This window comes from Crocodylus porosus, unplaced genomic scaffold, assembly GCF_001723895.1.
Source record: "Crocodylus porosus isolate Cpor-Errol unplaced genomic scaffold, CroPor_comp1, whole genome shotgun sequence".
Taxonomy (NCBI): Eukaryota; Metazoa; Chordata; order Crocodylia; family Crocodylidae; genus Crocodylus; species Crocodylus porosus.
The window spans coordinates 9,346,481-9,358,896 of NW_017728942.1; positions in this window are offsets into that span (position 1 = coordinate 9,346,481).

The following is a 12,416-nucleotide window of genomic DNA, read 5'->3' on the forward strand; positions in this document are numbered from 1 at the left end:
CCTGTCTAAACAAGACCATCCACAGATTGGTATGCATTTGCACTCTGTTTCTCACATTGTTCTGTTTTAACGAGTTTTCTAAACTCCTTTTCAGAACTAACAGAAATACAAACACAGGGAACTGTGCCAGGGTGAGAGAGGGGCCTGATCCTGTTCCAATCGACTTCAATGGATTGGATACTGCTAAGTGGAGCAGATCCAAAGTTATCAGCTGGGAGGAATGAGTGGACCGGATTCTGCTAAGTGGAGCAGATCCAAAGTTATCAGCTGGGAGGAATGAGTGGACCTGCCTTGCTTGCCAATCTTGCAGAATGAGTGCATTATACTGGGCACTGAAGCTGAGAATTTTTCCACACTTGACTAGGGCAGTGGTGTTCAGCCTTTTGATCTCAACTATGGAGGTTTGCAAAAACCAGCTAGACAAAGCCTTGTCTGGGATGATGTAGTTAGGGCTGGTCCTGCTTCAAGCAGGGGTTGGACTAGATGTGGCCTCCTGAGGTCCCTTCCAAGCCTCATTGTCTGTGATTCTGTCTCACAGGCCAGACGAATGCTATGGAGCTGGTCCATGGACTGCATTGGATACCATGTGCCAAGGTCAGGCCCTCAGGTGCAGAACAGGCCTTGCCTTGCAGTGGTCTCAATACACCTCCCACCACACCTGCATGCCAGGATTAGGACCTGTGAGCTCCATGCCACCTCTACCAAGCCATGCAACAGGATTAGCTCCACACTGCCCAATGTAGCATGTAGGGTAACAGCCTGCGTTAGAGCATCCAGAAGTCCAAATCCTTGAGGCAGCTTTGAGACCCCCGGCCTGACTCAACTGAAGGCAGTTCCTAATGGTGGGACAGTTTCATGTCAAGGTTACACTGGGTGGGGAAGTCGGAAACATTATTTTATTACCAAGGATATGATTTTCATAAACCCAAGGCAAGCACACTGGTGTGAAAAACATGTGTGCAAATGCGTATTTAGTTTGGATGCATCAGCACAAAAATGGAGTCCTTCACTTGGACATTTGCAGTTGATTTTGTGCACATGCTGCGATTGCAGATACGCACCAGGTACAAAGCCAGGGGGCCAAACAGTTTCAAAATGATTCTTCTCGGTTTTGTTTTCTTTTGTTCCTGTGATTCATTAAACCCTTTTTTGTGGTATGAAAAGAGTTAACTGAGCTTTTCTCCGTGATTTCTTACTCACCGTTTGCCTAAAACCAACAACTACTCCCTCTCTCTTGTTGAGCTCACAGCCTAGCTCAACAAGAGCTACTGAATCACAGAGTGACTTTTTTTAGCTCTACATACATTTATGGGCTGAAATCTTAAAATGCAACTAATAACATTGCACCCCCACCTTGAAGAAAGCTGATTCTTAGAGCGGGGGCTAAGCACTTTCAGATAATCAGGCTTCTATAAGAAATCTCAGTTTGGAACAGAAAAACATGAGATCACCCAAGTCAAACAACTCATCCAGCAACAAGCAGGAGGATGAAGTCCAGCAGGCTAGCAACAGGTTGAGTCCTGCCAATGGTTATGCCTGTGAGTGGCAAGGACAGGACACAGCTGTGAAAGTGGGCTGGGTCATTTCTGCTTCTGTTCCCTCAATTGCATTCAAGTTGCACAGCTGCAGAACCCCTCTGCTCAGCAATTACTCATGGAAACATTTTCAAGGATGTGTTTGGAGCCCTAATAAGGGGGTAGAACTTGATATTTGGATTTGATTTAAGAAAATCTGCATCAAAATGTCTAACTGGAAAGAAATGCAAGATAATTAGTTTCTTAGGGAATTCTCCAAGATGCAGCACAGTCTTTACCAGGCTATCTTATACAAAAGGCAGCAGCAGGTCTTAATGCAAGTGTGAGGCCAGCCACCTGAAACAAAACTCTAGAGCAAGGAGAACTTTTGATAGAAGAAAAAAGTGTCCATGTAGGGTCTGGTTCTGGGATAAAGCGCGTGGGTCATGACTCAAAGTAGTTCAGAAGATCTTTAACAGTCAACATTGCCTATCTAAATCCACAGTCCTTTTATCAAGTCCAACATACCATTGAAATCTGCTATTATGATACTATTAGCAGCTCTGCTGGGAAGTTGCAAAGAAGAAAAGAGTAGGGTTACATGTAAGCAGCAGTGAGAGATCATTCGTTCTGTCCCCATGACATTTAATAACATCCTCTGACACCTATCTGAATATAAAGCTGTAAGGTATCACAGTTTCTTCCTGGGACTAGACAAAGCCTCAGTAAACACAACGCCAAAATGCATTAAAGCTACTTTTTTTTTTTTAAGCAAAGTTTTCAGTTTCAGACTTGGATCAACATGCAAAGCAACTGATGATTTCATACAAGACTGTTCCTTGGCAGTGACGCAGGCAGAGGCTGGATTGAGTCAAGTTATGCAGGTTCCCTATATTTGCTCTTCTCCGATGTCCCACTCCACTGCTGCAGACTCTCAGCTTTCCTTCGACTATAGGAAAATGACCTGATTTTCAGAATGGTTGTTCAAACCCTTAGTTCACCATGATGTTAAGTGGAAAGAGGGCACCTTATATTTCTGCCATTGTGCTGGAGCCTCATCGATTGCACCGTATGATGTACTGCCTATATGTGGTTTGCATACTGTAGTTTTTAGTAGATCAAAAATCAACTCTAAAGAGCCTTTCTCAAATTTAGATTGACAAAAAATACATGCCCTGATAAGTTTCTACTTTAAAAATTATTCATTCAAAGCATTCTTCAGATGAGTTCAAAAGCTTGCCTAACTACATTCCCAGCTGGGCAGTTGGTCCAATAAAAGAGGTCAACCAAAAAAATCCTTGCCTTTCTCATAATTCCTGCCCCATCATGGCTACAACATCATTCTAACACTGTGTAAAAGCACACGGTTTCAATCGCTCACAAAAAGGCACATGTATTGAGACTTACCGAACTCTTCTGCAGTGCTTCATAGCTGTGGGTGGTGTCAGAGCCAGACAGTTTACTGGCAATTGAGAAGAGTATTCAGGTGCATCTTGGCCAAGGACCCATGTTTGGAAGAACTCCTGGCTGCCAGGCACATGGATGTGGAAGGAGTTGCCCATCTCTCACTCCTCAATGCTTTCTTCTCTATTAGCCACGTTCGAGATGAAGCACAAGTCTACGCATGCCAAAATCCTGCCCAGCTCTTTGAACAGATAGGTGGAAGGCTGCTGGGTGCCTGTTTTCTGTCCTTGATCCTTTTGTAAGCTGTCTTCACATCCTTGGCTTTGGAAGAGCACTGAACAACATCCCATTTGTGACTGTGCTCCACTGCCACCATGGTGGTTCTCTTGACTACATCACAGTTTCTCTGGATGCCAGATTTTCCTGTCTCTTTGCTTCTCCCCATACAGCAACTTCAGCATGGGCCTAGATGGAAACTTAAAGGCAGGGATGGTTCAGGGCTCCCTACAACATATTCTGGGTGTGCGGGTTGGGCATTTTGACTCCTAGAGCATGTACAAGCATTGAGGCAGAACAGGAATGCATGTCGGTATTTAAATAGAGAGGGGACATCCTGTCACCATGACCCCAGAGCAGCAGAGGCCATGTGGATGGAGATCAGCTGGTCAGGGCAGACCACAAAGCAATGTGGGAAGGCAGCTGGAGGATGGCCAAACTGCTTCAAACCGCACAGGCTTGACTATGATATGGCTTACTCCAGTGTGAAATGACTCCTCAGTTACGTCAGTGTGAGGAACTGCATCACATGGACGTAGATCTTTTTACATCGGTGCAACCAGGTTTGCATCCGTGTAAACTGCCTGGAGCGAAACCTACTGAAACAGCCAGGAGACGTGTGACCAGTTCCCCTTAGGCTCAACATGATGTTGGTCTGAAGGGCCCCAGTGATCATACTCCACTGTCAATGTTGTTAATTGTTTTAATGGTGACCAGTTCATCAGAAGCATCTGATTTCTATAAGCCTGGCTGGAGGGTTTGCGGGGTGCCCTCACTTTTATCAATAGCTTTAACAAACCAAAACATTAGGGAAGCCTTGAAACTTGTTCCTTCAAACCTTCTGCAAGTCCTAGTGTATGACAACAGATAACTGCACACCTGTCCTTGTATGGATGGTTTCTAATTCATTGTTTTTGGTTTACTTTGTAGTGTGGACAACTGCACATCATCTAATCCATAAGCTCCTGAATGAAAACTTTAAAAACATGAAAAACTTTCCTTGCTTTGTTCCACCAATCATACTTTATTTATGATAAGCTTTTCAGACTTCCTCCTCCTGGCTTTCTTTTGTCTACATTGCATGTTTTCCTTGAAATCTATTGTCATCACATTCTTTTAGTTCCTCTTTTTTCTTTTAATTAAACTCCTGACAATAGTTGGGCCTCTGATTGATAACGAAAGGGGACATAGGTAGGAATGTATGCCCCTTGTAGAATAAGGACCAGATCTCTAGGTGATGTAAATCAACATAAATCTTGAAGCTAAGTGAATTTATAGCAGCTGAGGATATGACTCACAGTGCACATGTTGATAACATTATTCACGTCTTCATTGGGACACAACCAAAGCTGGTGCTATTTGTTACCTTTCCTGTGTCTTCAAAATGTAAAAGTATATACAAAATGTAAAAGAGACACACACACGCGTGCGCACACACACACATATATAGTATTATCCACGTGGAGACTGTCTGGTGTTTATTTCCAGGATCTAATCTCTTCGAAAGGAGTAGCAGCTTACTAAGGAGGATAGATGCTGTGTGGCATTATTAAACCTACGCAGGTTGCATATTTAACTGTGTTAGTAGTACTGCAATTAGATCACCAAGAACATCCATTTTAATTGGCCAAGTCTGTGGGTTTCTGCCTTTGCTTGTATAATAAATCGCTCCTACAGGTCTCTGTGCTGTAGAAACAGCACAGGCAGAGATGTACCGCCTATAAATCCCACTTTCTTTGTGACTTGATGGCCCTTGTAAGTCATTTTTTAAACTGATCCAAGGTCTCGAGACAGCTTCTGCCTCTGGACAAACTGTGCCAGAGTGACTAATGGAACAATTGGTCGCCTTGGAATAACTCTAATGATTTCTTTATCATTACAGGAGTGACAACCGCAGCAATCCTTCTTTTTCATTGGTAAACACTGGCCATTCAGGATAGCGTGCCCAGGCTTGCACTACTGGTACATTACTCTTTTACAAGTTGTACAACAACGCACTGCGCAGACAAAAAAAATTCCTTGCGCCTCAACTGCTGTCAGTTCACGCCAGTGATTTGTAGCCTTCCAATGTGATGCATTGATCCCCAATTAAGAGTTTTCTTGGATCAGGCTCCCATGTGATACATCTGGAGGCAAAAATATGATTAGCTGTCCAAAACAGACATGGATTTGAAGTCCCAGAGAAGTGTCAGTGCCAAACTAGTTTTAATCCAGTTCTTTTTATATCATGTAACAGAGGCTTTCAGGACGGAGGTGGAATCGCTGCAGGGGACTATTGCAGAAAGTTTCCATTGCAAGGTATCACTCTCGTCTCATTCTTTTAATTCAGGTTTCCTCAGTAATTACAACCTACCCTTGACAAAGGGTGGACTTGAAGGATGATCCAGTAAGACTTTTTCCTGTAGCTATTATGAACTTACCCATGCATAACTTTGTTACAGGTAGACAAAAATAGAGAACATGCTGGAACAGGCAACTTCATTGCCCCCGCCACCCACAGCATCTAACCCTCTGCTGATATTCCCTCCCTCCGTCTTTCCATTTAGTTAATCTTCAACTAACATAACCAGCTCAAATCATTATAACAAGACCAAACGGAATAAAACCCACAAAACTTGCATGCCATTGACCACCACAACTCGGTCCACTCTACTTGTGTGTAATAATACCCTTTCCCTCCGTCTGTCTGAGTAACTGTTGTTGAGTATAACATCACCGGGGCAGGAATTGTCTTCTAAGTACTCTCTGTGACTTTGGCTAATGATGACTTCAACGCAGGCACATGAATTAATAACAATATATATATATATATATAAAAGGATCAAAAAACCCATTTCAGTAAGTGTCCTATATCAGGCCATATATCACAACTGCCTGAGGAATGCCTAAAGTAAGACATTTAGGAACACATACCCCTTGGCATCCCCATTCCTTTGGACACATGAACAAATTAAAGCAAAGTAAAAAGAGAAAGAGACTTACCATACATCAGCTACTCCATGATAACTGTTGGTATGCCCACTCTTTTTTTCCATGGTTTACCCCTTAACGAAACCGGATTAAGCTACCATAATTATGCTTTCCGTTATTACTCAGCAAGCATTAGCAGGCACATAAAGGCAGGCTGGTCAGCATCTTCTCTCCAAGTAATTTGCCTCCAGCTCAGGAGATGTTTTGTACAGGTTTCCAAACACAGATGTTTCCATGCACCAAATTTGACAGAAGGAAGGAACATCCTTGTGATTGTATCTCTTGTAGCTTCAGTCTCTCAGATACATTTATTCAAAATTAAGTCACAAAGATTAATTAAAGCCTAGTCTAAAGGGTCTTCTTATCTCCTTATTTACACACTTCTCCCAGGACTTGCTTCCGATACTCTCATGCTTTCAAACCCTTGCATATGCTAATATCTAGGGTGTTACCCCCAGCAGACTCAGCACACCAAGAAGAAATCTGAAAATCTGTCTGGCTCACGAATGAAAATGTTTTGATAACTCATTCATGGATTCACTGTTCATCACCCATCAAGTTCTTTACTCATCGCCGGTATGTTAAATTTCCCATAGGAGCTCATTATGAATCTTCCTTATTTAGCAACATGAAATGTTTTGGAGGTTCACTCCAATCCGAGCTGATAAAACTGCTTTTGCCTAATATCTTTTCCCTTCTATTAATTTTGAAGCAGGTTGCTTAGAAAAGTAATGTTTATGGGCACAAAGTCTTTGGAGATCTCTTGAGTACGTGACTTATATGAACCAACTGTACATCAAAGGGCCAGAGACTTATACGCTTACTGGATGGTAAGGTTAGATGCAGGGACTCTTGCCACATCAAACAAGGAAATGGTTCTGCTGCGGTGTCTTAGTCGCATGTTTTACAGAGGTCAAATTATAAAACTAGAGGACAAGGAATCTTCTTTTTTTTTTTTAAATAACAAACATTTAGGGTGATACACAACTCTTTCATTCTTTCTTTCTTTCAGTCTGGCTGTCTTTTGCCCAATGCAGTGTCAATGCAAAGAAGCCTAAAAGCACGACAGTAGAATGGCTCTAGAGCCACTACCCGAAGCCAGATGAACATTGTTGGGTGGTCCCTATATCAATATCAGTAGATGAGCATTCGGTAACCATTTGCAGACTATTGCTTTACTGAGCCTTAAAATTCAGTTTCAACAGATTTTGCTACCAGTATTGGGAGACAAGTGAGCTCTGGTCAGTCGCTGAGAAAGAGCTTTTCATTTTGTACAGAGGAAAAGGTTAAGTGATACTTAGGACTGGCTGAGCAAAGGTATCACGGCATCTCAGAAATTGCTTGGATTCTAGAGTCTGTGGCCCGCTGGTAACTCTGGCTTTCAGATGAATGCCTTGCTGCATGTGGAAACAATAACACATAAAGCAACCTCAAATCCTGCTGGCAGGACTCACTTGTAGATGCAGCCCTATTCACTTAACTTGCAGCCATTAGAAGGTTACCACAGGCTTCTTGGTACCTTTGTGATAATAACTAACTGTAAGCTACAATATGGCTCACGCAGGCTGCAACCCCTGTTCATTTGCTTACAGGATGCCCAGCCCTACCAAGCTGAAAAACCTGATCATAGGATTTTCATCACTACAACTTTTCATGTGCATCCTGAGAATAATTAGCAGTCGCTTTCCAGTCTGCCACATCTCAAAATGTGCTTACAGGGAAAGTGGGACGTTGAACGTTAAAGTGGTCTCAGCTGCATACAGCTCAGGAAAGGTTCTGCAGAACATGCAGGACTTGAGAGCGGGACACATACCCATAGCAAGTTTATGGAGCAGACAGTTGCTTTCTTCATTTGTAGTTTGTTTCTGAGCATCCAACAATATCCATGGTGTCAAGGGGATCAGGAGGGTACCATTATATGGACTTCTGAATCTAATTTTAAAACCTTAAGTTTGTAAATCTTTGTCCTACATTTGCAAATTTGTATTACTAAATGTACACTGGCTGTTCTCTTTTGCAACCTATGCACAGGCATCAAATCATAGAGAAGTAGGGCTGGGAGGGATCTCCACAGGTCATCTAGTCCAACCCCTCCCCCCCCAGTCTGAAATTATATAAATCCATTGTCTAAGATTAGTCCTTACCTTCAACATAAATACAAGCCTTTAGCTAGGGTGCATGTGGTAATCTGCCTGCTCATTTCAATAGTCAAAAATTCATTTATAACCAACAACAGGTCAAATATAAATTCTCTGAAGAAGTGTTATTGCAACAGCACCATAATTACGTTTAATAATTCTAGATTTGCAGGATGCTTTCAGCTCCATTTAGCTGTAGTCAGTGATGATGCCTGAAGACGGATGACAGAAGAGATGTCAACACTACCAACCTGAGGGCAACAAAAATACCTGCTACACTGAATCCCATCACCAACTCAATAATGTTGAGGGTGTATACTGTATATGCCCATCCGCCTTGTAATGCTTACAGGTACACTAATGGGGACTAAGCAAAATATGCAAAGGACCTTGAAAAGCTTACTAGCAAATACACAAAGAAATGATTCTTATCACTAATCTGCTTATCTTCCTCCTGTTCCTCCCTCCCTAGGACAAAAAACCAAAAATAAGGTAAGCTGCTTGTAAGCTTGCAAAGCATACCTTGCACTTGGTAATAGCTGGAGTTTTTTTAACAGCATTTAGTATTTTAACAGTACTTTGTATTTTAACAGTGCCTGGGGAAAATCAATTGTCAAGACAAGCATTTGCCTGCCATCAGGGCTGTCTTCCCTGCTGCAACCAACATCTAACATTAGCTGTAGTTGCACAGCAATTAAGAATGTATTTAGTGAAAGCATTACCAACAGTCTATTGCCATGGTAACGTTGCAGGTAAAAAAGAATTCCTTTGGTATGTTATGAGCCAAGTAATCGCAAGATGACAGACAGCAATAACATGGATTAAAAAACTAAACAAGATGTGGCTGGGGTTGTTCAAATACCAGCTCTAAAAACTTCTATTTGCTGAACAAACTGCCTATTAAAACCTCAAGGTCTACCACAGATGGTCCGACATTCACTTCAGTAGTCAAATAGGGGAAAAGCTGGGAAATTAAGAAAAAAACCAGAGGCGGCAACATACTTTAAAGGGAGTCTCCCCATGTCCCTCAAAGAGGCCTGCAAAAGCACACTCGAATTACTCCTATTTAAAACATCAACGGTGAGCCTATCGGACAATATAGGGACAACATCCACATTATGAATTTAAAAAATCCTACTCCCACATCTAGTCTATCCTAGTAATAAAATTAAAAAATAAATTACTGGATTTTTGGTTGTAGCCGTGTCGGTCTAATGACATAGGCAGACAAGGCTCTTTGGGTAGATGCGATATCTTTTATTAAACCAGCTTAGTTGGAAAAAAGTTCTTTGCAAGCTTTTGGGTGCAATCAAAGTTCTCAGAGAAGACACAAAGGTCACATAATACATTTTTGGCTGGAGGGGTTTTCAGTAGGAGATTTCTGAAGACAGATGGACTAAGTGGAAGCATCTCTGGAAATGGATGATAGCTACAAACCAGTTCAATGGACAGAGCACTGTTCCATAGCCCACGGGAGCTGAATCACCTCTTGTTAAGTCACTACACCCCTCTAACCCTGATCCCAGAGATTTTTCTAAACTAAACAGTTTGCCCGATATAGGAAATATAAATGAAACTAGTTCACTGCAATCGCTGTTTTTCATGTGTAGCTTTAAATTCACAACAGGAATTTTATTTGTACCTGAATGTACCCTTTCCTGCTGCTCTTTTCCTCAACTTCTGCACTAGAAGCCGGCACTATCACTGGACAAGAAGCATTTTTTCTTTTTTGGCAGAACGAGGAGAACTGACCATTTTCTAGCATTTCATGTACTAACCCAGACATACAAGATTGCTTTAATGACTGCAGTAGCTGAAATTTTCCTTTTCTCTCCTGCAGTTAATCTGGGAGATAACTCCTGTACAATTACATTGGCAGGGAAAAGGCATGGTGCTTCACGTAAAGGATCTCCTCCCTGCTGCAGCTGTGTTTAGCTTAATACAAAGATGCCCAATCCCATTGCATGTCTCTGAAAGAAGTCAGTGGGACACATCAAAGCAGCCAATATTGACAGGAAAGCATTATATTTAGTAGAATAATCTTTAGTAATATGGCTGCTTAAAAAAAAAAAAAACATTAGGTGAAATTAAAATGTAGGCTGCTGGAAAGCTACAATCACAAGTTTTAAATCAGGAGCTCATGAGGACAGGGTGGCCGCCCTTGGACATCCCACCCATCCTGGAAAAGAAAAAACTAGGGGTAACAAGACTGTCACCATAGCTTTCAAGTACATACATTGTGTGACGAACAGCATAATTGTCACTCTCCACTTCACTCATCTGTTTGGGTTATGTTACAATGGGAACAAGCGTGGGTTTGTTATTTGTCGTGTAAGTCCCTATCACATCAAGTGATCCCCCATCAAAATCAAGCGTCACCACTATTAAAATAGCTGAAAGGATGGTAATGCTCCATCTGGTACAGTTACATTCAAAGACAGTTTACTTTTCTTCTAGCTTTTGGTGTCTACAAACACATCGACTGTGAACATGCAAGGCGTGCTGCTGTGATTTCCCCTGACTACAGCAGACCTGGAAACTTTCCCTCATTGTTTACACACCTTTCAGAACTATTTAAAATAATGTGCCAGGTTAAAGTTGAATCATTGGCTGTGCTTGAAGTCAAATACCCTGCAGGCAAATGCTGAGTCTGCTTATTCCACAGGACCTGGTTAAAATTAATCCTTTCAAAGGGGAGTTGCTTCAAAGTGCAAATCTCAAAATAAGTATGCACGGTTCTTTTTAATGGAAGTTAACTAGAAAAGCATGCGACGGTAGGTTACTGTAGATATTCAAGTGGTTGGTATTTCCCTTGCACTTACTGAAGCTGGGGAAACCAAAACTGAAACAAATGCCTAACAGAATACACCTATAACCAGAAGATGCATGCACACAGCTTGATCAGCATTTACAAATTCACTCTTCTAGAATTGGAGCTAATTAAGTGCTGCACACAATAAAGTTGGCATTAAAGTGATGCTTTGAACTTTACACTTTTGAAGTTTGCTCTCGCCATTCCTAGCTAGCTAGTCCTGTACAATGCAGTCCCCAGTGCTCCTTATTGCAGTCTTTTGCAATATCAGCAAGATAAACCTGTCAAACCACATTGCAGAGTGCAACTTTTGTGATGCCCATGAATGGGATAGAGTGCAAAGGATTTTCTACTTGTGTCAGAAACCAGGCTACTGTTATTGGTTTTGACAGATAACAGATTAGCAAGAGTCCAAGTGATAACGTGTAATTTTTATGGGAAATAAAAGATATGTAATACCATGAAGTCTGATCGCTAAAAGCTAAACAGAACTGCACTCTACCTGTGCAACAACTGGTTGTCAGAGTCCATCTGATGGGGTGAGGATAATGTTGCTCCACTGCAGGATGCCACTAAAACCTACAGGAACACTTCATTTTCAGAAAAAACAGCCTTCTAAGTAAGACCAGGTTAAATTCTGGAGGATTAGGAATTGAGAGACAGCAAGTACAAGGAGGCCACAGCCACAGGGTATTATTTGGATGCATTTCTAATTTTGAAAGTTTCTCTCTTTACACTGATCCAGTGTTGTAATATCCTTCTGTAATGGGATGACTTGTCCCTTTAAATGGCAATAATCTGCCCTGTTGAGGAAGCAGCTATGGGGCATTTGGATACTGAGGGAGCATACTACCAGGAGCTTAAAACCCCAGGGATGACAGCAAATAAGCAGTGAGGGAACAATTTTTCCAGAGAAATGAAGCAGGCTGAGCAAAGGGGCTCACTTTCCAGTTTCCAGGATAGAACCAGATAATTGTTTTGCTCGTTTAAAAACATGTTTTATTTGGGAGACTGGCTGAGGAGCTCCTCAGGGAGCAGAACCCACCTACAGAAACCAGTGGGCTAGAGAGCCTGCTTACAGGGTGTGGAGAACGTGGACAGCCTTAGGCAGCAACTGAAATGGATAGCAAAGCCTTGGCATAGCCCCTCTAGCCATTGCAATGGCAGCAGCTCCAGCCTCAACAGATGTCGCAAAAGGACCAGCAGTGCCTTATGCTTTGGCTACTGGACCAGAAGCATAGGTAGGTGCTATGACCCTAGCCCAACCAAACAGGTGTGTGTTTGTGTGTGTGGGGGCATCTG